At 42.0% G+C, this 16,036-nt stretch overlaps 1 pseudogene; it reads right to left on the bottom strand.

Moving 5' to 3' along the window:
* Positions 1–278: 278 nt before the first annotated feature.
* On the bottom strand, positions 279–11,864 carry LOC117443154 (zinc finger protein 91-like; annotated as a pseudogene).
* Positions 11,865–16,036: the final 4,172 nt, after the last annotated feature.

Here is a 16,036-nt window from a genome sequence, read left to right on the forward strand (position 1 = left end):
AAGACAGCGAAAGGAGATGCCGACAGCCAAGGCTGGGAAAGCGGTCGGGTATGTGAAGGCATTAAAACTGGATTGTATATTGGATACATAAGCTGTATTGGACAATGGCTTGGATTTAATGCTGAAATAATGTCAGTGCGCTCTCCGCAGACAGACAGCCAGAAAAAGAAACTAAAAGGAACAGTGAACATTATGCCAGTCAAATCTGACGTTACGTCAACAGATGGCGCTGTTGGGATGGGATCTGTAATTGAAAAAAGCATTACCCAACACATGGCCAATAGATGGGAATTGTTTATTGTAAACTGTGAAAAAACAAAACATGCTTAATTGCGGCTCCTACACTCTTCACACCAGTACGGTTTTTCTCCTGTGTGAATACGTTCATGTGATTTGAGAGCATCTGATCAAGTGAACGTTTTCCCACACTCTTCACACCTGTATGGTTTTTCTCCAGTGTGAATACGGTGATGTGCATTGAGAGTACCTGATGTAGTGAAAGTTGTCCCACACTCTTCACAGCTGTAAGGTTTTTCTCCTGTATGAATACGTTGGTGTGATTTGAGATGATCTGATCTAGTGAAAGTTGCCCCACACTCTTCACACCAGTACGGTTTTTCTCCAGTGTGGATACGGTGATGTTTTTTGAGAGAACTTGATGTAGTGAAAGCTGCCCCACACTCTTCACAGCTGTGAGGTTTTTCTCCAGTGTGAATACGGTGATGTGCATTGAGAGTACCTGATGTAGTGAAAGTTGTCCCACACTCTTCACAGCTGTAAGGTTTTTCTCCTGTATGAATACGTTGGTGTGATTTGAGATGATCTGATCTAGTGAAAGTTGCCCCACACTCTTCACACCAGTACGATTTTTCTCCAGTGTGAATATGGTGATGTTTTTTGAGAGAACTTGATATAGTGAAAGCTGCCCCACACTCTTCACAGCTGTAAGGTTTTTCTCCAGTGTGAATACGGTGATGTGATTTGAGAGTACCTGATGTAGTGAAAGTTGCCCCACACTCTTCACACCAGTACGGTTTTTCTCCAGTGTGAATACGGTGATGGTTTTTGAGAGAACTTGATGTAATGAAAGTTGCCCCACACTCTTCACACCAGTACGGTTTTTCTCCAGTGTGAATACGGTGATGTGATTTGAGAGTACCTGATGTAGTGAAAGTTGCCCCACACTCTTCACAGCTGTAAGGTTTTTCTCCAGTGTGAATACGGTGATGGTTTTTGAGAGTACCTGATGTAGTGAAAGTTGCCCCACACTCTTCACAGCTGTAAGGTTTTTCTCCAGTGTGAATACGGTGATGTGATTTGAGAGTACCTGATGTAGTGAAAGTTGCCCCACACTCTTCACACCAGTACGGTTTTTCTCCAGTGTGAATACGGTGATGTGATTTGAGATGATCTGATGTAGTGAAAGTTGTCCCACACTCTTCACAGCTGTAAGGTTTTTCTCCAGTGTGAATACGGTGATGTTTTTTGAGATTACCTGATGTAGTGAAAGTTGTCCCACACTCTTCACAGCTGTACGGTTTTTCTCCAGTGTGAATACGGTGATGTGATTTGAGATTACCTGATGTAGTGAAAGTTGCCCCACACTCTTCACAGCTGTACGGTTTTTCTCCAGTGTGAATCCATTTATGTGATTTGAGATGACTTGATCTAGTGAACCTTTTTCCACACTCTTCACAGCTGTACGGTTTTTCTCCCTTGTGAATACCAGGTGGTTCTTTACATTTTCAGATGTTGTAAAGGATTTGTCACATTGTTGACAGCTGTGACGTCTCTCTCTTCCTTTCGGTTTCTAGGGACAGAGAAAGAGAGAAAGTCAATCTAAAAAGCATAAATACAGTTTAAGTTAACACAATCAAAACTCACTTAATATCCACCTTGAGTTAACAAAATACTACTTATCAACTGTTTGTGTTTATTATATTTGTATTGATACAATAATATTCTAACCAAAGTTTATACCAGAGGTGGGGGACTCGAGTCACATGACTTGACTCGCATATGAGAAGAGCAGCACCAGCTGCAAAGAGCTGTGCCTTCACTGTGTTTACCGTCATTAGAACCACACACACACACACACACACACCACACACACCACACACACACACACACAATTTCAGAGCTCCATTGTTGTTAATGTTGAAAATAAAACTCTAGTTTTCATAACCACTGTCTTTTAACTGATTTCAATGTGGAAACTGGGGTTATCAGGATTTCGTAGGACTTGACTTGCTTGACTCTCACCCCAGTAACTTGAGACTTGCACATGTATGCACAGATAGCTGAACTAACATCTCTTTTAACCGCCTTTGCTTTCTCACTGTCTCCATCCCCACCAACTCATAAAGCTGGCAATGTCCTTGATCTCATTTTCTCAAGGAACTGCACTGCTTCTAACCTCTCTGTAAACCCGCTCCACACATCCGATCACTTCTTCATTTCATTCTCTTTACCCCTTTTCAAACATAACGAACTAATCTCTTCTTATCCTGCACCTGTCCGCCGGAACCTTCGCTCCCTCTCCCCCTCTACCTTTGCCTCATCGGTTCTCTCAGCCCTCCCTTCCTCTGACTCCTTCCAACTCCTGCCTCCAAACTCTGCTGCAGAAACTCTCCTCTCTACTCTCTCATCCTCTCTGTCCTCTCACATCTCGGCAGGCTCGTCAGTCCCCTCCTGCTCCCTGGCTAAATGACGCAAAGCGGAAACGGTGGAAATCCAAACACCATGACGACCTCCTAACCCATCAGGCTCTCCTCTCCTCTGCTTCGATCTCTCAGGCAAAAAGCACTTTCTTTCAAGATAAGATCCAATCTTCCTCTTCCTATTTCAAAAAACTATTTTCCATCTTCTCCTCTCTCCCCAGAGCCCCTTCCCCCTCCCCCTTCTGTCAAGCGACTTTGTTAACCAAAAAAGGTTGATGATTTTCACTCCCTTTTTCTGACTCACCAGACCCACCGTTCACCCACACACTGACCTCCTTTTCCCCCCTCTCTACATGTGAGGTTCTTACCCTCTGTCCTCTATCCCTTTAAACCTCCTTCAAACTATCGCTCCTGATATTCTACCGTTTCTCACACATTTCATCAACACTTCTCTAACTTTTGGTCACTTTCCAAACAGTCTCAAGGAGGCAAGAGTAAACCCTCTCCTAAAGAAACCCACTCTCAACCCGTCTGATGTTATAAACTACAGGCCTGTCTCTCTCCTCCCGTTCCTGTCTAAAACACTTGAACGTGCTGTCTTTAAACAACTCTCCTGTTATCTCCATCAGAACAACCTTCTGGATCTGCACCAGTCTGGTTTCAAGGCAGGTCACTCCACTGAAACTGCGTGCAAAATCACACCATAATAATTTGTATGTTTTTCACTGAAAGTGATAATGTAAGAAGGATCATTCCCCCTGTCGCAAATCACATACACTATCAGTCAGAATAATATAATTCAATATTTAAGTTCAAATGTGTTAAGCTCTAGTTCTGTCAAAAAGTGTCACACTGATATATTGTTTTTTACTTCCAGGTATGGGAACCTGCAGATGGAGTCAGGCGCTGATTCAGCAGCTCCGGTAATTGTGGCTCCTAAACATTGTCTATTGTTACATTTAGCCTCGTCTGAAAATATTGTCACACAATTAATGTCTTAAACTACCGTACTTTTCGGACTATAAGCCGCGACTTTTCCCCCCATTTTTTTTGTACAGCTAACGGCCACTAGGGGACCTCCTAAATCTATGGATTTTACAGGTACAATTAACCACCTTTATGGGCTCTATGACCGGTCCGAGCCCGCCACCTTTATGCGGCGGGCGCCAGCAGGAAAAGCTGGAGGCCGGAAAAGAGTGAGACAGGTAGCGCGCCAAAGTAAAAGTGGAACCGAGAGACGGAACGAGAGCAAGACAGACGGACAATGTAGCTGCTGCGGCTTATATGCAGGTGCGCTTTATAGTCCGTAAAGTACGGTACATGAAATAATGTGTCACACTGACCCAGAGATCCACGTTTGTGTACATTAGAATAGTCTTTTCTTTCTAAATCAGCCCTCTGATAGCCATGATTTAAAATACTTCAACTTACCTGTCCTATCCCCGTTATGGTTTGTGATTCAGGTCTTATTTTCTGACTCACAAGAGGGCCCAGGAACATCAGGAGGTGTGCTGGAAACTGCGTGCTATAGGTATTATACTTTCCTTTCTACAATTCAAGTATGCTTTATATGAAAACAACAACAATGTAAACTTGTGTATGTCAATTTCTCAGCAAATATACTCAGCTGGATGCGCCCATTGTAATAGAGGATAAGGATGACTCGGACAGTGTTGAGTGCAGTCATTCCAGAGGATACAAAGTAAGAGAAAAGTTACCCTTACTTCAACTGTGGTTGTTAATTTTCCTGATCAAAAATGTGTGCTATGGTGTACCATTTAACATGGTCATAATGTATCTGATGACAGGCAATGACTTTCTGAGATAACTGCAAACCTGGCCCTAGAGATAGACCATCGAGCTGTCAGCAGATTTAACATCCGTCGCTCGAACATCTGGGATGGAGCAGTCGGAGGATTCAAAAGGGCAACATTCTCAGAAAAGAAAGACATCCTGGTGAAATTCTCTGACGATGAAGGGAGGTTTGAGGAAGGTCTCGATACAGGTGGCCCCAAGAGAGAATTCCTCTCCCTTCTCATGAAAGAGCTGAACACACGCCCATATTTGATGGACCTGTGGAGAGCCGCGACCTGGTCTACAATTCAACAGGTTCTGTTTTGTGTATAATGTTTTTAAAAGAACCCATATTTCAACCTTGCAGTGTTTTCAAATATGGAAACTGATTTAATATTTCTTTATTCTGCATTATCTTGGACAGCTATCAGAGAGGATGAGTATTATTTAGCAGGGAAGATGATTGCTGTGTGCATGGTGGACCTGGTCCTAATTTTCTGTCAGAAGATCTGGTCAGCTACATCTCAGGGCAGAGCAGTCTCAAGGCATCTGTCGGAGACATTACAGATGAGGAGATAGGGAAAGTCCTACAAGAGGTATGAGAAGGGTGTGACATTCTAGAATAGGTAAAGAGAGAGTTTTGTCCACTTAAACCATTCTTTCAAGATATACTTCTGGCATTACCATTTTTTATAATTACGTGTCATATTTGAAATGTGTGGGACTCTGTTATCTCTTCTTTTAGATTCAGAATTCACCCTCAGTGGAGATCCTTCAGGACTTGATGATACGGAACAGTGCCATGTTGCAGACTGCTGGGTGCTTCACACATGTCAGGTCATGTGAAGAAGAAAAAAATGATTGTAGAGGATTACCTGAAGTGGTACATAATCCACAGGAACAACACTGCCATCGAAAAGTAGGTTTTTGTATTTCATTGTTAAAATAATTATGAAAAACGTGTTGCTGTTGTCCCATTTTCTTGCTTACTTACTTCTACATGATGCACATGTATCTTTGCATGCATCTTTTAATCGTATTTTAGATTCAAGGCTGGACTTGAACGTTTGCAGTTTCTGACAGCTCTGCATCCGACGGTTCTGACCCCTGCTCTCCGTCATGCCGATGTGAAGCGGTCTGCTGCAGAGATGGAACATCTGTTCCAGCCTGAACGTAGTCAACAGGGAAGCAACAGAAGGACTCAGGAAGAGAACGCTATGAGTTACTGGGCAGACTATCTTCTCGATTGTGAAGATAGTCACAGTCACAATAGTCAAGATAGTCTCGATTCTCTTGTTTGATTGTTATACACACAGATTATAAAAAGTTCCGGTGTTGATGTAGATAGTATTTACTGTCAATTGATTCCAATGTTCTCTACTTTTTAGAAAATGACAGCTCAGTGACCTTGGAGGAGGTGTTAATGTTCGCTACACGTGTGCCATGTGTGCCTCCTGCTGGTATGAGTCCTCTGCCACGCCTTCAGTTCCTATGTTCTACAACGTCAACATTCCCAATGGCAAATACCTGTGCCAACATTTTTAAAGCTTCCTCTTTTGGACACTTATGGTGCCTTCAAAGCCAACATGAACTTTGGCATTAATAATTCCCCCGGCTTTGGGTGCCTTTAAACAATTAAATAACTTGTGGTAAAAGTTAATGTTACCACACACAGTCCGTTGTTTTAAAGGAATGGTCCACTCATTAGATAATTAATCAAAACTTCAGTATTTAGTGAAACATTATGTTTAAACCATACCCTGAAGAAATCAGCGATATTCCCCGGTAAATAATGATTTTATAGCTCTTTTTTATCAAGACCTGTATATTCCGTCTGGCCGCCGCCATTTTCAGTAGTCACGTGATGGTCGTGACGTCATCCATGCGTTCACTTTGTCAACACACGGAAACATGGTGGAGTATTTGGGTTCGGACTCGTCAGCAGAGGAAGACGTTTTGACCAATGTGAAGATTGGATGGGGGAATTCAGCCATACATATCAGTATGACAATACGACACCCTCTGTCCTTAGACCCTCTGTCCTTAGACCCTCACATCGTACAAGGAAAAACTTCCGAAGAAAACCCACAGTTTAAAGGGAACATGGGAGAAACCTCAGGGAGAGCAGCAGAGGAGGGATCCCTCTCCCAGGACGGACAGACGTGCAATAGATGCCGTGTGTAAATTGAAAAGATAATACATTTGCAACATAGGTATTCCAGATGTTTGGAAATGCATGTGTGTATAATGGGAAGATGATATAAGATACTATATGTATGCATGTAGTACCACCCTTGCTAGCGATTCCCTCTCTAGTTTAGCATACTCAGCTTCGTTGTCCCTGCCCATAGAATCACGATTGTATGGGGCCGGAAAAAACTGGGGTAAAATACACACTAGCCGGTACTACGCTATATGGAAAGGCCACCAAAAACTGTCCTGGCCTGGACGCTAAAGGACGTTAAAACGGGGCTAGCCGCTGCAATGGAAATGCGCTATAACATACCTTATTCTTACTCCGAGCACTACTTCTGCTCCTCCGTCGCTTCACACTTGCAGAGGGCGATTTCTCTACTGGCCGAACTGGTGTCCTGGTCGGTGATGACACCAGAAAGACCGATGGTACTGCATCTCCATTGAGTAATGGTTGTTCCATAAATCCCATGTTATGTTTTATCATACTCTCAGAGTAGTCGTCCGGAAATTTGAAATGTTCGCTGCATACATGAGCCTGTGAATCTTTCGGTTCGGGCCGGCCACATTTCGCTAGCCACTGCCTCCGAATGTACTTCTTACGCTTACCTTTTGGCAACAGATGGAACCGAGCATTCCGTGGATTGTTCCTATCAGAATTGTGGCAATATTTCGCGATACAGTGAGGCATATTTGAAGAGAGAAACTACAGTAAATAACATGGAGATCAACGTGTCTTCGAAAACCAAACGCATGGTTTACGTCACGTCCGGAAAATGGCGGCACCCACAGTGTTGATGTTATTTCGGTATATAATCAGTTTAAAATCACTGATAATGTCATCGGATTAAAAAAAAAAAAGACTGGCAGAGACTGGTCTGTTTTATCGGATGATAATTATTTAAAAATGAGTGTCATTAGCATACCATTCCTTTAATGTTGCGGTCTGTCAGACCAAAATGTAGTGACGTAAGAGAGATGTGAGTATTTTTCATGGCAGATTTGTCCCATTTCATGTCTAACATGTGAACAACACCACACATTTGTATTGTATTGTTATTTTATTCTCGTTAGGTAGACCGTGGTTAAATCAAGAGTTCATAAAATGTGTTAAGATGTTTTATAAATATTTACATAAAGACTGCAAAAGGCATCTTGTCGTGCAAATGTGCCAATTTTGTTTTGGCCACTCATGTTTTTACATGGACTTTGTGAAAGAGTAAAGCTGAATGACTCTTCATTAAATGGTTTAAAAGTGTTTCATTTTAACGTAAGGACTTGTAAATAAACAATATAATGTCAGCCAGAGGTTACTTGTATCACAGAGGCAGAGGAGACGGGGCACGTCGGCTCCCATTCCCCCTAGCATCTGGCCAAGAGTGCGCAGGAAGGCTAAATTAAAAAAGGTCTCTGCTTGAGCGATCTCCTCCCTTCTCAAGGCTGCTTCCAACTTGAGAAGGGAGTTGCGACTGGGACACTAACAGGACTCGACTGGGACTTACTTTACTTGAGTAAAGAAGTTTATTCAGTACCCAGCACAACAAATATGTCGGGTTGCGAGTCTGGAAGACACTGGGACATTTAAATTGCCATTACATTAAGTAGAATCGTACTCTATGAGTGAAACCGGACAATTTAAGAAACATATCGCATTGGATTAAGGATCGTTTTCACCGGACAAACAATTGGATTACTTCACAACCGACAGTCATCCCGGATCAGCTGGACAACACGCCACAATCAGCTGGAGATTGTCACCACCTGCGCTCATCAAGACAGCGAAAGGAGATGCCGACAGCCAAGGCTGGGAAAGCGGTCGGGTATGTGAAGGCATTAAAACTGGATTGTATATTGGATACATAAGCTGTATTGGACAATGGCTTGGATTTAATGCTGAAATAATGTCAGTGCGCTCTCCGCAGACAGACAGCCAGAAAAAGAAACTAAAAGGAACAGTGAACATTATGCCAGTCAAATCTGACGTTACGTCAACAGATGGCGCTGTTGGGATGGGATCTGTAATTGAAAAAAGCATTACCCAACACATGGCCAATAGATGGGAATTGTTTATTGTAAACTGTGAAAAAACAAAACATGCTTAATTGCGGCTCCTACACTCTTCACACCAGTACGGTTTTTCTCCTGTGTGAATACGTTCATGTGATTTGAGAGCATCTGATCAAGTGAACGTTTTCCCACACTCTTCACACCTGTATGGTTTTTCTCCAGTGTGAATACGGTGATGTGCATTGAGAGTACCTGATGTAGTGAAAGTTGTCCCACACTCTTCACAGCTGTAAGGTTTTTCTCCTGTATGAATACGTTGGTGTGATTTGAGATGATCTGATCTAGTGAAAGTTGCCCCACACTCTTCACACCAGTACGGTTTTTCTCCAGTGTGAATACGGTGATGTTTTTTGAGAGAACTTGATGTAGTGAAAGCTGCCCCACACTCTTCACAGCTGTGAGGTTTTTCTCCAGTGTGAATACGGTGATGTGCATTGAGAGTACCTGATGTAGTGAAAGTTGTCCCACACTCTTCACAGCTGTAAGGTTTTTCTCCTGTATGAATACGTTGGTGTGATTTGAGATGATCTGATCTAGTGAAAGTTGCCCCACACTCTTCACACCAGTACGATTTTTCTCCAGTGTGAATATGGTGATGTTTTTTGAGAGAACTTGATATAGTGAAAGCTGCCCCACACTCTTCACAGCTGTAAGGTTTTTCTCCAGTGTGAATACGGTGATGTGATTTGAGAGTACCTGATGTAGTGAAAGTTGCCCCACACTCTTCACACCAGTACGGTTTTTCTCCAGTGTGAATACGGTGATGGTTTTTGAGAGAACTTGATGTAATGAAAGTTGCCCCACACTCTTCACACCAGTACGGTTTTTCTCCAGTGTGAATACGGTGATGTGATTTGAGAGTACCTGATGTAGTGAAAGTTGCCCCACACTCTTCACAGCTGTAAGGTTTTTCTCCAGTGTGAATACGGTGATGGTTTTTGAGAGTACCTGATGTAGTGAAAGTTGCCCCACACTCTTCACAGCTGTAAGGTTTTTCTCCAGTGTGAATACGGTGATGTGATTTGAGAGTACCTGATGTAGTGAAAGTTGCCCCACACTCTTCACACCAGTACGGTTTTTTCTCCAGTGTGAATACGGTGATGTGATTTGAGATGATCTGATGTAGTGAAAGTTGTCCCACACTCTTCACAGCTGTAAGGTTTTTCTCCAGTGTGAATACGGTGATGTTTTTTGAGATTACCTGATGTAGTGAAAGTTGTCCCACACTCTTCACAGCTGTACGGTTTTTCTCCAGTGTGAATACGGTGATGTGATTTGAGATTACCTGATGTAGTGAAAGTTGCCCCACACTCTTCACAGCTGTACGGTTTTTCTCCAGTGTGAATCCATTTATGTGATTTGAGATGACTTGATCTAGTGAACCTTTTTCCACACTCTTCACAGCTGTACGGTTTTTCTCCCTTGTGAATACCAGGTGGTTCTTTACATTTTCAGATGTTGTAAGGATTTGTCACATTGTTGACAGCTGTGACGTCTCTCTCTTCCTTTCGGTTTCTAGGGACAGAGAAAGAGAGAAAGTCAATCTAAAAATCATAAATACAGTTTAAGTTAACACAATCAAAACTCACTTAATATCCACCTTGAGTTAACAAAATACTACTTATCAACTGTTTGTGTTTATTATATTTGTATTGATACAATAATATTCTAACCAAAGTTTATACCAGAGGTGGGGGACTCGAGTCACATGACTTGACTCGCATATGAGAAGAGCAGCACCAGCTGCAAAGAGCTGTGCCTTCACTGTGTTTACCGTCATTAGAACCACACACACACACACACACACACACACACACACACACACACACACACACACAATTTCAGAGCTCCATTGTTGTTAATGTTGAAAATAAAACTCTAGTTTTCATAACCACTGTCTTTTAACTGATTTCAATGTGGAAACTGGGGTTATCAGGATTTCGTAGGACTTGACTTGCTTGACTCTCACCCCAGTAACTTGAGACTTGCACATGTATGCACAGATAGCTGAACTAACATCTCTTTTAACCGCCTTTGCTTTCTCACTGTCTCCATCCCCACCAACTCATAAAGCTGGCAATGTCCTTGATCTCATTTTCTCAAGGAACTGCACTGCTTCTAACCTCTCTGTAAACCCGCTCCACACATCCGATCACTTCTTCATTTCATTCTCTTTACCCCTTTTCAAACATAACGAACTAATCTCTTCTTATCCTGCACCTGTCCGCCGGAACCTTCGCTCCCTCTCCCCCTCTACCTTTGCCTCATCGGTTCTCTCAGCCCTCCCTTCCTCTGACTCCTTCCAACTCCTGCCTCCAAACTCTGCTGCAGAAACTCTCCTCTCTACTCTCTCATCCTCTCTGTCCTCTCACATCTCGGCAGGCTCGTCAGTCCCCTCCTGCTCCCTGGCTAAATGACGCAAAGCGGAAACGGTGGAAATCCAAACACCATGACGACCTCCTAACCCATCAGGCTCTCCTCTCCTCTGCTTCGATCTCTCAGGCAAAAAGCACTTTCTTTCAAGATAAGATCCAATCTTCCTCTTCCTATTTCAAAAAACTATTTTCCATCTTCTCCTCTCTCCCCAGAGCCCCTTCCCCCTCCTCCCTTCTGTCAAGCGACTTTGTTAACCAAAAAAGGTTGATGATTTTCACTCTCCTTTTTCTGACTCACCAGACCCACCGTTCACCCACACACTGACCTCCTTTTCCCCCCTCTCTACATGTGAGGTTCTTACCCTCTGTCCTCTATCCCTTTAAACCTCCTTCAAACTATCGCTCCTGATATTCTACCGTTTCTCACACATTTCATCAACACTACTCTAACTTTTGGTCACTTTCCAAACAGTCTCAAGGAGGCAAGAGTAAACCCTCTCCTAAAGAAACCCACTCTCAACCCGTCTGATGTTATAAACTACAGGCCTGTCTCTCTCCTCCCGTTCCTGTCTAAAACACTTGAACGTGCTGTCTTTAAACAACTCTCCTGTTATCTCCATCAGAACAACCTTCTGGATCTGCACCAGTCTGGTTTCAAGGCAGGTCACTCCACTGAAACTGCCCTCCTTGCCGTCACTGAGGAACTGCACACGGCTAAAGCAGCCTCCCTCTCCTCTGTCATCATCCTTCTGGACCCGTCTGCTGCATTCGACATGGTGAATAAACAGATCCTCCTTCGCACTCTCCAAGAACTTGCAGTTTCAGGCTCTGCACTTTCCCCCCTCACCTCATACCTCAAAGACCGCACCTACAGGGTTACTTGGAGAGGGTCGGAGTCCGACCCTTGCCAATTAACTACAGGGGTCCCTCAGGGCTCTGTTCTTGGTCCCCTCCTCTTCTCCTTGTGCACAAACTCGCTCGGATCAGTCATTAGCCCGCATGGTTTTTCATACCACTGCTACGCTGACGACACCCAATTAATTCTGTCCTTTCCCCGCTCAGAGACCCAGGTCGTCGCACGCATCTCTGCTTGTCTAGCTGACATCTCTTGTCTGCTCACCACCTCAAGCTCAACCTTGACAAGACTGAACTGCTTTCCCTTCCGGGAAAAGATTGTCCCACTCTTGACCTGACTATCAACATCGGCACCTCTATTGTTTCCCCGACTCAGACTGCAAGGAATCTGGGTGTGACCCTAGATAACAACCTGTCCTTCACTGCAAACATCACTGCTACAACCCGCTGCTGCAGATACACGCTTTACGACATCAGGAGGATACGTCCCCATCTGACCCAGAAAGCGACGCAGGTTCTGGTCCAGACTCTCGTCATCTCACGCCTAGACTACTGCAACTCCCTCCTGGCTGGTCTACCTGCATGTGCCATCCGACCTCTGCAGCTCATCCAGAATGCAGCGGCTCATCTGGTCTTCAACCTTCCTACATTTTCCCACACCACTCCGCTCCCTTCACTGGCTTCCGGTAACTGCTAGAATTCACTTCAAGACACTGGTACTTGCGTACCATGCTGCGAATGGATCTGGGATAATACTGTTGAATAAACGGCTTCTGTTTGAGGTTGATAAAATAAGGTCATCCTTGTAACGTAGAGATATTTTATTAGCCTATGTAGGTAGGAACTGTATGCATCGCTAAGGTTAATTTAAATTGGCTATGCTCAAGTATGTAGACAAGCTAACGTCGAAGTAGTGTATGTGAAATCAACCTCACAATAAGATGTGTATATTACAATTATTAATGTCATATTTCAAGATGATTACTTAAGATATTACAATATGGTTGGTTGAGCATTATTGAGCTTACACGTTAACATCACAGTCATCTGAAGAACGAACCCAAACCTTGTTGTTTTTATTAATTGCATTACCAAATGGGTATCAAATAAACAGTAAGCATTGGTAACACAACTTCCAAAGTTACAGTAAAATAAAAAGGACCCCGACTCGGACAATACACAATCCAACATGTTCAACAGAAGAGAATCAGTTATATTGTTTGTACACATGGTACTTTACATATATATCTGTTTGTTTGAGGTGTCCAGGTGATGCAGACAGGCTGGACCAGAGAGTGAGAGACAGAACTGGACTCCTCACAGCAGTGAACTTCAGCACAGGTACAAAGACTCTTTTTTTCATACTGTACAAAGAATCAAGAAAGATATTGGTTTAAATGAATGAAGTATTGACTTTAATACACTGATATACATTCCATTAAACAATACTAAATACTAGATCACCTAAACATCAGTTAAGTTGAGGGTTTTTTCCATGCAAAAAGTTACATTTAGATGTTAACAAGCAATATGATTTTGTCAGCTTTCTAATTTAATGTATTGAAGGCAAAGATATTTAACACATAGTGAGAACTGCTACTATTTATCTCTCAATATTGTCTGTAAAAAACGTGGTAAAAGTGATTCTTTCAGTGAGACAACAGAGCAAGCTTCTACAGTTACACTACGTTTTGATAAGTTAAATATTATTTTGATAATAACATATTTCAATGTTGATGAACTTCATACTGTTCATTCATAATCTGATTGTCTTTTTAGCTCATTGTTGAAATAAAAAAAAAAACATTACAATTACAAAATAATGATATCTACAGTCCCTAAACACACAAACGCACTGCTTTCATAAATAACACACTTGTTCTGCAATAATATGTTTTGTTTCCTGTCATTTTTGTTAGGAAAGGACATGCCTGAAAGACACGACATGTTCTCCTTCTCTGAGGGTCAAGAAGAACATCCAGGAGGATCATTAAAAGCTGATGTTATGAGATTTTAAGACCAGTACACTAAGAAACTACTTTTATTGTAAAAACAGTCAGTTGATCGAATGCACCTATTTCCACATCTACGCTCCATCAGCTGATTTGCCTCACTTTATGAGCTTCACATTGCGTGTGCCTTGTACCGCAGAGTTTGCAACATCACAAATAAATGGGGCCAATCTTCAGTCAGATGTGAATGTGTAATCTAACATTTTCAGTAAGAATAATGGACAAAAGGAATGCAAATACAAATACAATTTAATGAAATGTGAACCAAAAGTTAATCAAATGTTTTAAATAAAAAGCACATATGGACAGAAGGTGTAAACCTATTAAATGTATAAGTAAACACATTTAGTCAAATAAAGTGACAGACTAGGCCTGTGCAGTTGGTATCAGCTTTGCCCAGCATGGGCTCCTCCATCAGGCCTGGGCTTCCTCGCTGAGGAAAGACCCTCAGTCCTCTCCAAACCAACAGACTGGACGTCCATCACATGGAGGTTTCTCCCTGAAGTCTCTGCAGCTCTCTGGACACTAAGAAAGTGGATCACATCACTCCTGTTCTGAAGTCTTTACACTGGCTTCCTGTGTGTCAAAGAATAGATTTCAAAATACTGCTGCTGGTTTATAAAGCACTGAATGGTTTTGGCCCAAAATACATTTCTGACCTGCTAAATTATGAACCATCCAGATCTCTCAGGTCTTCAGGGACTGGTCAGCTTTCTGTCCCCAGAGTCAGAACTAAACATGGAGAAGCAGCGTTCAGTTATTATGCTCCAAATATCTGGAACAAAGTCCCAGAAACCTGCAGGTCCGCTGCAACTCTGACTACTTTTAAATCCAGGCTGAAGACTTTTCTTTTTGTTGCTGCTTTTAATTGAACTAGTCATATATTAGACTGCACTTTAACTTTTATCCATGTATTTTTTCTTTTTATGTTTATTTTATTAGCTTTTATTTTAAATGCCATTTTCTTAATGTCTTTTGTTTTTTGTAAAGCACTTTGAATTGCCTTGTGTTGAAAAGTGCTATATAAATAAACTTGCCTTGCCTTGGACACCATGCTGTCTCAATCCGTCCACACTGAATATGAGAGGGGGAAAATGAAAATAATAAATGCTTTAGACAATAAGAAACATAAAGTTGACTGTTGAGTTGCTCAGTTTTTTTAGATTGTCAATACTATTACTGTATAACTAATATATCAGGTTAAGAGGCACATTCAAATAAAGATTGGTCTTTAAATACATGTTGTCTTTTGAATTGTTTGTCTAAAGTCAAGGATCTAGAACTGGTACTTAGTTTTAATGATACAGTCTGGTTATTATGCTGTTTGGATGAGGCCTCACAGGTAAGAGCACTAACTAGCTACCATCACATGTACCTTAGCTTGACTTAAATGTATTAAACGTGTAGTTAAGTGATCTCAAAATACAAATAACTAATGTCATGCAAACATTAATATTTGCACAATTGCATACAAACATTAAGGAGTTTTAAGATTCTGAAGTATTATGCTAAAAACTCAATAACTTGGATTATTATTTATAGTTTTGCTGAACAGTTACATATCCGCTTACCTTAGAAACGTAAAATGTGACGGCAGTGTGCAGATGGGGAGCATGTTAGCTTAGCTTGGTAGCTTCAGCTAGCTCTGGAACTTCCAGCTCGGTGGCAGCAGGCTCCGCCTCTTTGCCCTTATTTGGAGCAGGCTGGAACAGGCAGGAGTTGAAGTCACGGACCCTACGTTCATTTATATATACAGTCTATGCTTGGGACGTATGTGCCATACAAGCGTACACAGCTCATGTTCGGAGAAACCTTAAAGAAAGGCATCAGTAAAATGGAACTTCTGTGTGAACTATTCATATCTTAAACTGCACTGTAACTTTTTATTCATGTACTTTTTATTTGTGTATTTTTTCTTTTATTATCTTTTCTTTTTAATGACTGTTTTTAAATGCCTTTGTCTTTCATTTTTGTAAAGCACCTTGAATTGCCTTGTGTTGAAAGGTGCTATATAAATAAACTTGCCTTGCCTTCAAAAACAGACTATGGAGCACTTAGACAGCTAGAGAAAGAACTGAAG

The sequence above is a fragment of the Pseudochaenichthys georgianus genome, unplaced genomic scaffold, assembly GCF_902827115.2.
Source record: "Pseudochaenichthys georgianus unplaced genomic scaffold, fPseGeo1.2 scaffold_547_arrow_ctg1, whole genome shotgun sequence".
Classification (NCBI taxonomy): Eukaryota; Metazoa; Chordata; class Actinopteri; order Perciformes; family Channichthyidae; genus Pseudochaenichthys; species Pseudochaenichthys georgianus.